The following is a 10,154-nucleotide window of genomic DNA, read 5'->3' as shown; positions in this document are numbered from 1 at the left end:
GCATGGCCACCCCCAGAAACACCCAGCCAGCGTCACAGCCAGCCAGCCGCTCCTGCTCACACCACAACCCTCAGCTGACTTCGCAGAGCCACGGCACTCTCCAACGTCCCAGCAGATACCTAGTTTAATCAGACGTTACCCACGTCTTGGGGGGGGGGGCTATTTGTAGAGTCCCCACTAAGCAGGTTTTCTATGGTGAACCGCCCGTTTTCTATGATAACGCTCCTACGAGATTGGGTCAAGCAAAATTAGTCATATTTTTCCTGTGTAAATATGTATCTACTATTAATTCATTTGTATCTGTTTTCTTTGCACATGTGTTAGAATGTTATGTCAATTCTTGTTAACTTACCTTTAATGTTACTTGTATTTACCCATTATAATTAATACCGAGAGTAATTGACCTCGGGTCACCTGAATTCTATTGTATTCCTCTGTGTGACGTCCGCACGCCGCTTTATAAGAGGCCTGCATTCTGAATAAACTAGCAGTACTCGTTCTCCTGCTCATTATTATGCACCTCTTATATAGACATTTATATGCGTTCTCTTGTTTGGATTAAAGACCCTAAGGTTGAAGGGGCATATATGTCTACATGATCTGTCTAATCTATATGGTATATATTGCTGTACTATTCTGTTACATTGAATTGCAGGTAGAGGCTAATTCTTTTGATGTGCAAATTTCGTTGCTTGTGTTTAGTCCCTAATCATTAAGTAGTTGTAGAAAGTTGATGTTTGATTGAGTGTGTATGTGGTAGTTTGTTTTTATATGAAGTTTCACTGTTTGCATTTTGCATTTTGTGTGTACATATACATTTGAGTACTATTGTTTGAAATTTGGCCACCCAGTGTTGTAAAGGGGCCCAAAATTCCATTTATTAGTTGTAAGTTATAGAAAAAATTAATATTAAGGGAAAACTTAGTCTGAATAACCTTACATATTTTCATTTGAAACCATCTGCCCTTTGCTTTATTTTGTCATTGGGCCTCAACATATGATTTGGCGCCCAACGTGGTGCCTGAATGACATTAGAATAATGTAAGTAACTGGTACGATGGCAGGAGGAGGAAATATGGAAGGTGAGAGAAGGCTGATAGCGGGGGAGAAGTTGTTTAGCCCAGAAATGGATCAGCTGCCTGAGGTGGTATATGCCTCAAAGGAGCAATTAAAAAGATTGAAGACAAGAGATAGGGGAAATGGTGGAAAGAAAAATAGCCAAAGCTTTGGAAAAATTTTATAGCCAAATGGAACAGTTGGTTGGGATGGTAGAAGCCTCAAGTGAACATTCAGTAAGAATAAGGACAGAGATAGGAGAATTAGTGGACAGAAAAATAGCAAATGTTTTGAAAGGGCTGGGAGATGGAGATAAAGGAATGAAGGAGGATAGGAGTAAAGGAGCTATTAAAAAGGTACCCCTGAAGAGACTTAGGAGCTGGTGGAGGTGGTTCAACAAGGGAAGAAAAGGTTAGTTGGGCATGAGGCAATAATGAAGAAATTAGTAGTAGTGAAGAAGAGGAAGATAAGAAAAAGAGCCGGGGGGTAAGAAGCCTAAGATGAAACAGAAGGGGTATGAACCAACAAAAGATAGTTGGGACACAGAAAGTGACTTATTGGGAACTAGTAGTGAGGAAGAGGATGACGAAGACAAAACTGATGAGACAACGATGGCGACTACTATGTTCCTTAGAGAACTTCCACGAATTGCTAAATATGATCTAAGAAAGGGGAAGGATATTAAGGAATATTTTATTGAATATGAGAGATATTGCAGGCAAAAATATGGTAATAATAATCAAATATGGGCAAATCAGCTGAGAGAGTTTTTTGGAATATTGTAAGAGCATTTGTGAGTGTGAACTGCCATATGACACCTTAAAAGATAGGATAATCAGACAAGTCTATAGGATGTAAGGTAGTATTGCATTTAAGGATGTAAAGAGGTCAGACGTCTCTTCGTTTTCGCATCAATCACGTCATGCATTGCATTTTTCTTAATATGTCAAGACTCTCATGTAAATATTCATGTGTAGAATTTTCTGGCCTTTCTGCCGATATGTATTTCATCATTGTACATTTATTGTTATAAGTCTCTCAAAATTGCCATTTCGTTTTTCTGTCAACAAACACAAATTGCTCAGAGTGCGGGTCACGGCGATCGGAGGTCGGGCACCACATTTCTGTCCGCACTCTGCCATGTATACCTGTGCTCAGGTAATAAATAATTTAATACCCAGTTGACCTTTCTTGTCCTCACAGCTGGTGACCCAAGGAGTCAACACAGCGGTTTTGGCTTCACCATTAACGGACTCACTACGGCTGCTTTACCTTCAGAGAGCCTTTAACAGAACCACACAGCAACAAAAGTCTAGGCCTCTGAAAGCTTCTTCCTCAGAGAACACCCACGCCACTAAAGGACTAATTACAGTATACCCCTTCAGATACGTTCTGGCATGCTCAAACAGTTTGGCCCCGCCATTTACTATTAACGTCGACCGTACTCGGAAGTCATTAACGGAACCACACGTAGTATAGTTTTGACTTCTGACAAGCCCCAAACACCATTAACAGACTAAATATGGCGCGTACTTCGCGTTTTGGTGTGAGGAAGAATATCAGACACTGAGGTAGAAAGTCATTCTGAGGACATAGAGATCCTCTGCATCCCTCTCTCACCTTCGAAGGCAGCAATAAGCCAGGCGATAAAACTCCCTCCGTTCTTGCGACAAAACACCGAAACCTGGTTTCTGCGGGCAGATGTTCATTTCTGGGTGGCGAAAATTAGAGACAAGGAGACCAAGGCGGACGTAACCATGACAATGCTACTGTAGGTTGTCTTCAACAAAATCACCCCATGGTTGGACTTGTAGCTAGGCAAAGTCAAGTACAGAGACCTGCGAGACAAGCTCAGCGAAACATACTCCATGCCCATCCCAGAGAGAGCCCAACATGCCCTCAAAACCTGATGACCCAGCCCCTGGGGGATGCATCACCCAGGGACGCCTGGGATGAACTCCGAGGTCTCCTGATGCTGCTGGGGTTGACGCGGACGGTTGGGGGCAGGAGATCAGTTTGTCGCAAGAAATATTCCTGCGACACCTTCCGCAGGAGGCGAGAGGGCAAATCACAGATGCAGACGCTCTTTCAATGGACGAATTGGTGAACGTCGCTCACAAACTCCACGAGGTCACCAAGGCCTCCAAACACACCACAACACCCCACAGCCTGTAACCCAGTAACAGAAGAAGATTAGGCAGAGGACGCGAACGCGATGTACAGGAGGAAGGCGCCGCCACAGCAGCAGAGGACATGGACAAATCCAGCCTGGTGTTACTTCCAGCGGAGGTTCGGAAGTGCCACCAGAAATTGCAGAGCTCCCTGTTCTTTCACAAAAAACGAGAAAAGCAGCCACAAGTAACAGCAGTGGCCGCAAACCTTAAAGATCCCGACCAGTAGGATTCTTCATCCACGACGCCATATCGAAACGACGGATGTTGGTAGACACCAGGGCAATGCAATCGGTGTTTCCGCCTTCGAGAGAGGACCGCGATTGCACATCTAGCGCCGCAACCGCACTGGTGGCTGCAAATGGAAGCCCCATCTGCTGCTATGGAACTTTGACCCACAGAATGTTCATCCTGGGCTGTAAATATGATTGTCCCTTCATCATTGTGGACGTCAAGTTCCCTCTCCTGAGTGCCGATTTCCACGCACACCATGGACTTCTGGTAGACATCTGCCGAAAACGCCTGCTGGATACTGGAACCTGCTGCTCCTGACCACTCCCCACCGGGCTGGGGATGCCCGCTGTCTGCTCCATCTCTTGGAACAAGTACAGCACCCTCCTCCACGAGTTCCCAGACATCTTCAAGCCAGAGCTAAGCTAAGTATACCTTAGTTTAACCAGACTACTGAGCTGATTAACAGCTCTCCTAGGGCTGGCCCGAAGGATTAGATTTATTTAACGTGGCTAAGAACAAATTGGTTACCTAGCAACGGGACCTACAGCTTATTGTGGAATCCGAACCACATTATAACGAGAAATAAATTTCTATCACCAGAAATAAATTTCTCCAATACTTGATTGGCTGGTCGGAGAATCGAACGCAGGCCCAGCAGAGTGCTAGCCAAGAACGATACCAGCCCGTCCAATTGAGGAACTCAAGCCAGAGCTGCATCAGTTGCCGGGAGCCCAGGCCAAACACGGCATCCTTCACCACATCACCATGACAGGCCCGCCAACACACGCCAAATTCCGGCGCTTGCCACCCAAAAAACTCCTTTGCCGAGATGGAACGGATGGGCATCTGCAGGAAGGCATCGAGCCTGTGGGCGTCCACCCTCCACATGGTAGAGAAACCAGACGACTCCTGGAGGCCCTGTGGGGACTATCGTCGGCTGAACCTAGTAACGACACCGGACCACTATCCCTTGCCGAACATGCAGGACCTCACAGGTGCCCTGCACGGGGCCAAAGTATTTTCAAAAATGGATTTACTCAAGTCTTATTTTCAGGTACCAGTGCACCCCGACGACGTTTTGAAGACAGCCATCATCAAGCTACTTGGAACGTATACATTCTCCTAATCCACCTTTGGCCTCAGGAACGCCTGGGCCACATTCCAACACCTTATGGACACCATCCTGGGGGACCTACCTTTCTGCGTTTGCTACATAGACGACATCCTGATCTTCTCCAGGTCCCTGGAGGAACAACTGCGCCATGTCCGGGTCGTGCTGAAGCGCCTGCAGGAGAACGGTTTGGTCGTCAGGTTCGACAAGTGTACCTTTGGAGCAGAAAAGGTAGACTTCCTGGGCCGTGAGATCTCCCCAGTAGATGTCTGCCCCATGGCCTCCAAGGTGGACGCAGTAAAGAGGTTCCCAACACCAAAAACCATCAAGTCCCTACAGGATTTCCTCAGCATGGTCAACTACCACTGTCGCTTCATACCAGACATCGCCCGCATCATGTATCCCCTGACCACAGTCCTGAAGGTGAAGCCGAACGCATTGGCGTCGGCAGCTCTGCAACAACAGGCGTTCGAGCAGACAAAGACAGCCCTTGCCACAGTCACCACATTAACACATCACGACCCCATCACCTCCCTGAGACTTACCACTGACGCCAGCAACATCGCATGTGGGGCAGTGCTGGAGCAGCTGTTAGATGGCTCCCTACGCCCGCTGGCCTTCTTCAGTCGCAAGTTAACACTGCAGGAGACCCACTACAGTGCACTCGACAGGGAGCTGCTGGCAATCTACCAAGCCATGCGGCACTTCATGTACCTCTTGGACAGCCCCCATTTTACCATCCTCACAGACTACAAGCTTTTAGTACATGCATTCACAAAGGCGGGAGACGCATGGTCTGCGAGGCAGCAGTGGCACTTGGCCACTATCTCCTAGTTCGGCTGCGCCATTAGCTACGTCCCCGGCAGGAAGATCCCAGTAGCCGACGCCCTATCAAGGGTCGAGATAAATTCCATCCACCTTGGCATAGACTATGAGGACCTGGCGAAGGAACAGGCTGCAGACCCGGAAACGGCAGCCTACCACACGGCACTCACTGCACTGAAATGGGAAGACGTGCTGATAGGAGGATCCAGTTCAACCCTTCTCTGCGACACCAGCACAGGCCGCCCACGCCCTCTGATCCCCGTGTGCAGGAGAAAGCAGACGTTCGATGTCATCCATGACCTGTCCCATCCATCAGGCCGAACAGCGGCGCACCTGATGACAGAGAAGTTTGTGTGGCATGGTATCAGGAAGGACGTTCAGCAGTGGGCAAAGAACTGCATACCATGTCAAACAAATAAAGTCACCCGGCACACGGAATCAGGCATCAGAGAATTCCCTCAACCACGTCAGTGCTTCAGTCACATCCATATAGACGTCGTAGGTCCTCTGCTGCAATCAGTGAGCTCCAGATACCTCCTGACGGCCATAGACCGTTCCACACAGTGGCTGGAAGCAACCCCGATGATGGACACATCAACGAGCGCCTGTGCAGAGGCCCTCCTGTCGAGTTGGATCAGCCGTTTCGATGTGTCTGACAGCATAACTGCGGACAGGGGACCGGCATTCTTGTCGGAGCTCTGGGTCACCCTGGCAAGCCTGATGGGGACAGCTCTCCACAGTACGACGGCATATAACCCCACAGCCAACGGCATGGTGGAAAGGGCCCACTGTTCGTTGAAGGCAGCTCTGATGGTACGCTGTATCGACGACAATTGGAAGGCCCAGCTTCCCTGGGTCCTGCTGGGTCTCCGCACCGCACCGAGGGCAGACGGCGATGTATCTCCCACAGAGAAAGTCTACGGTGAAACACTAGCCGTTCTAGGAGAGCTCTTCCCCACGGCGCCAGATGACACAGATACCTCCCTTCCAAGGCTGAGGGAAGTGGCACAGAAGTTCGCACCCTGCTGAAAGACTTTCACGGACAGGACCCACATCTACAGCCCTGGCGGCCTGGATACCTGCACCCACTTCTTCATCAGGATCGACGCCCGCCACCCACCCTTGACCAGACCGTACAGGGGCCCATACCATGCTGTCAGCAGATCATCCAAGGCCTATCTCATCAACATCCATGGGCACGAAGACTGGGTTTTTGTCGACCGGCTGAAACCAGCTTTCCTGTTAGACAGCGAAACTCGGGAGGAAACCAGCAGGCGCCCCAGAATTCCTCCACAAAATGTGGCCGCAGAAGATCCTGTAAAGTCTCCGCTGAGCAAGTTTTCTGTGGTGCCATCCCATTTTCTTCGCCTATACAATTGGTCATGCCTAACGTGTTAGTTTTCCTGTACTGTCTGCCCTGGCTGGCGGAACCAATCATTTTGGTTTCCCCTCATCAGGGGTAGTGTTGCGAATTCCTCACCCTAACTTTCTATCTACAATTGAAGGTCCTCATTTTCGGTGGTCACCTTGGAAAGTACTCCCCTTTTACAAGGTCTGTTTCTGTGCCCAGTTTTCTCCTTACAGGCTTTTTTAGACAGGACCTCGCAATTTCATCACATCCCCTCTTTTAAAAAAGGGGGGTTACTGTCATTGGGTCTGCTATTAGGCAGAAAGTATTTTCTTAATACAAGCCTATTCAGGCTCAATTCTAAGCTCATGATCTTAGACGGTGACCACTTACATTATTTTCATTACATGAATTTAGAGGACCTTACTAATGTTCAGGGTAGAATTCTCCTAGTTTTCAACGTCTCTATTTAAGTCTTTAATAGCATAAGAATGATGTTTATTTCTCTGTTATTATTTCACCGGCTGACACGGGACCCCGATCCAGAAAAAGGATTTTGACAAAGGAAAAATCTATTTCTGGAGAGGGGCCTGTGTCACCCGGTGACCCACCCCTGTTTTTCATTCTCTCCCTCCCATGGTAAACATCATTCTAGTGGGGTGGGTGCTAACATGGAATGCGACTAGTGTTGCCTTGTATACAGTCCGCGAGTAGTGCATGGGCTTGTATCGGCACCTCTCTCGTTGGGACTTTTGACATTGGGAATCTCTATAGGATAAGGTTCCGTGTTTTTGTAGTTCACCCTTTTCCATACACGACTCCATCTAGTGGAGCTCGCTCTGGGGGTAGTAACTCCAGCATTTCATTTAGCTTTCTGGGTATCTAGCAACGGAATTACCTAGAAATAAGTGCTGAATGGACTTTTTCACCGGGTGACACGGGCCCCTCTCCAGAAATAGATTTTTCCTTTGTCAAAATCCTTTTTTTAATTTCATTTTAATTCATTCATCATTGTACTGAATGATCAGTTGGGTCCTAGCGCTTGGCCTCATGCCTGGACCTAGCATTTTAATCTAATCCTTCAGGCCAGCCCTATGAGAGCTGAAAGTCAGCTCAGTGGTCTGGTTAAACCACTTTAATAATAATAATAATTGTCTTCTGCAAAGGTCTACAGTAAACCCCCCGTATTCGCGTTCTCATGATTCGCGGGTTTCTCTGGAAACAATCTACCCATTATTCGCAGAAAATTCGCCCATTCGCTGTATTTTTCACTGAGAAATATCCACAAATTACTGTATTTTCATATAATTTTCATGAATAAATGCACTTTTTGTGATAAAACTATTAAAATACTCAGGTATAAGCATTTTTACAGGGTTTTTCTTGTGTTTAAAGTATCAAAATGGGCAGTTCTAAGTGTTTTTAGAGGGGTTTTAAGCATTCATGGATTTTAGCTATTTGCGTCGTGGTGCGGTATGCATCCTCTGCAAATACAAGGGTTCACTGTAGTCTATTTTTCGAGAGAATGGTTAGGTGAATTAATATTTGTACCTGTTTTCTCGGAAAGTGGTGCAGTGGGAATGTGTAAATTAATGCATGATAGGTATGGCCACATGGGAAGATTTAAGTTGCTTGAGCGCTTGAAAGAGAGAATGTTTTCGCTGTATCTGAGGAGAATTTGTACAGACGTGGCGACTACGTGTGAAGAATGTTAGAGAGCAAAGTATCAGAGTACTGTATATGCTAGCCCGCCTGTGCTGAAGTTAAGTATGAAAGAACCATTTGAGTTAGTGGCGATTGATTGTGTTTCTTTCCCACTAACTGCAAGAGGGAATGTTGGAGCAGTAGTGATGTGGATCACAAGAGTAAGTTTGTGAGTTGTGTACCTGTGAAGAATAAGACAAGTGCGAATGTAACAAGGCTGGTCAGTACAAGTTTGTTGCCTGTGTGTGTGTGTGTGAGGAGGCCTGTGCAAGTGTTGAGTGACAATGGGCCTGAGTTTGTTGGAAGACCACTTGAGCAAAAGTTGAAAGAATAGGAGATAAAGCATGTACAGTACTGACGACTCCTACATGCCTAGCACTAATGGGTTAGCAAAAAGAATCATAAGAACTTTGAGTGAGCTGTTACGAATGATGACTGAAGAGAGAATGATTGGGATTTGTGGTTAAGCAGGGCTGTTTCAGTTTATAAAGTGTCAGTACATAAAAGCACTGGCATATCCCCAAGTGAATATATTATGAATTATGAGAGATTTGTAAAGGTAAGATTAAGTTTAAGTGAGGAGGAGCAAGAGATGTGGAGACAAGCTAATGAAAGATTTGAGTTGAAAAGTGAGGGATAAAGTGTTAAATGAAGTAGTCAAAAAGGGTAGACAGACAGCAAATAAAATGCATGACAAATATGAGGGACCATACACAGTAGGAAGAGTTTAGTCAAATGGATTGAGCTATGGATTTGTGAGAGGTGCTAAAGAAAGAGCAGGAAGACAAGCACTGCTAGTTTATTGATAAGCGACCGGCTTATAAAGTGGCATGTGGACGTCAGCGTATACGCAAACGTCAGTACAAAATTTACAAGTGACCCGAGGTCAAACTATTTCTCTACACAAAACAGGACAGGTACATGATGATTAACAACAGCTGATTGGACACAAAAAATACTCTGACACATATACTATGTACAAGGGCAAATGAACAGGTAATAAATATACAAATCACAATAATGATAATAATGTGTACGTGTGACCTCAGGTCAGCTGTGAAGGCACCTAGAAAACGGGAGGTTCATCACAGATAGCCCGTTGAGCGGGGACTTTACAATGCTCCCCCCCCCCCCAAGATGTAGGTAACGTTTGATCAAAGCAGGTATCTGCTGGGGCGGAGGAGAGGGCCGCGCCTTCTCAATGCCAGCTGGGGGGTGTGCTCAACTTCTCTGGTGCCCTGCGGATGGGAGTGTTGGGTTGCTCTCCTGCCCGGAGCCGGGGCCTTCCGGGGGCGCCCATGAGGCTTTCTTGCGGGCGGGGCAGGCTGAGGGGGCGCCACCTCCTGCGGGTGGCTTTGGGAAATGCCCCCGATGCCTTCCTCCAGGAATGCAGGCTTGAGGCAGTCCACCAACACCCAGTCGTCTTTCCCGTGGACGGCCACCCGGAACGCCTTCTTGTTTCTCTCCAGTACGAGGAAAGGCCCCCTGTAGGGCGTGGTCAAGGGTGGGCGTACAGCATTGTTCCTGACGAAGACGTGGGTGGCGGAGGATAGGCCGGGAGGCACGAAGGGGGATGTCCTGTCAGTATATGTCCGCTGGCAGGGGGCGAACTTCCCATCCCTGTCGCGGAGCCTCTGTGTTGTTAGGTCGTCCCAGTCCTCCATGATGAGTTGCCCCGGGACTACAAGGGACTCCCCATAAACCT

This window comes from Macrobrachium rosenbergii, chromosome 50 (genome assembly GCF_040412425.1).
Source record: "Macrobrachium rosenbergii isolate ZJJX-2024 chromosome 50, ASM4041242v1, whole genome shotgun sequence".
NCBI classification, from domain to species: domain Eukaryota; kingdom Metazoa; phylum Arthropoda; class Malacostraca; order Decapoda; family Palaemonidae; genus Macrobrachium; species Macrobrachium rosenbergii.
This window is presented reverse-complemented; position numbering follows the sequence as displayed.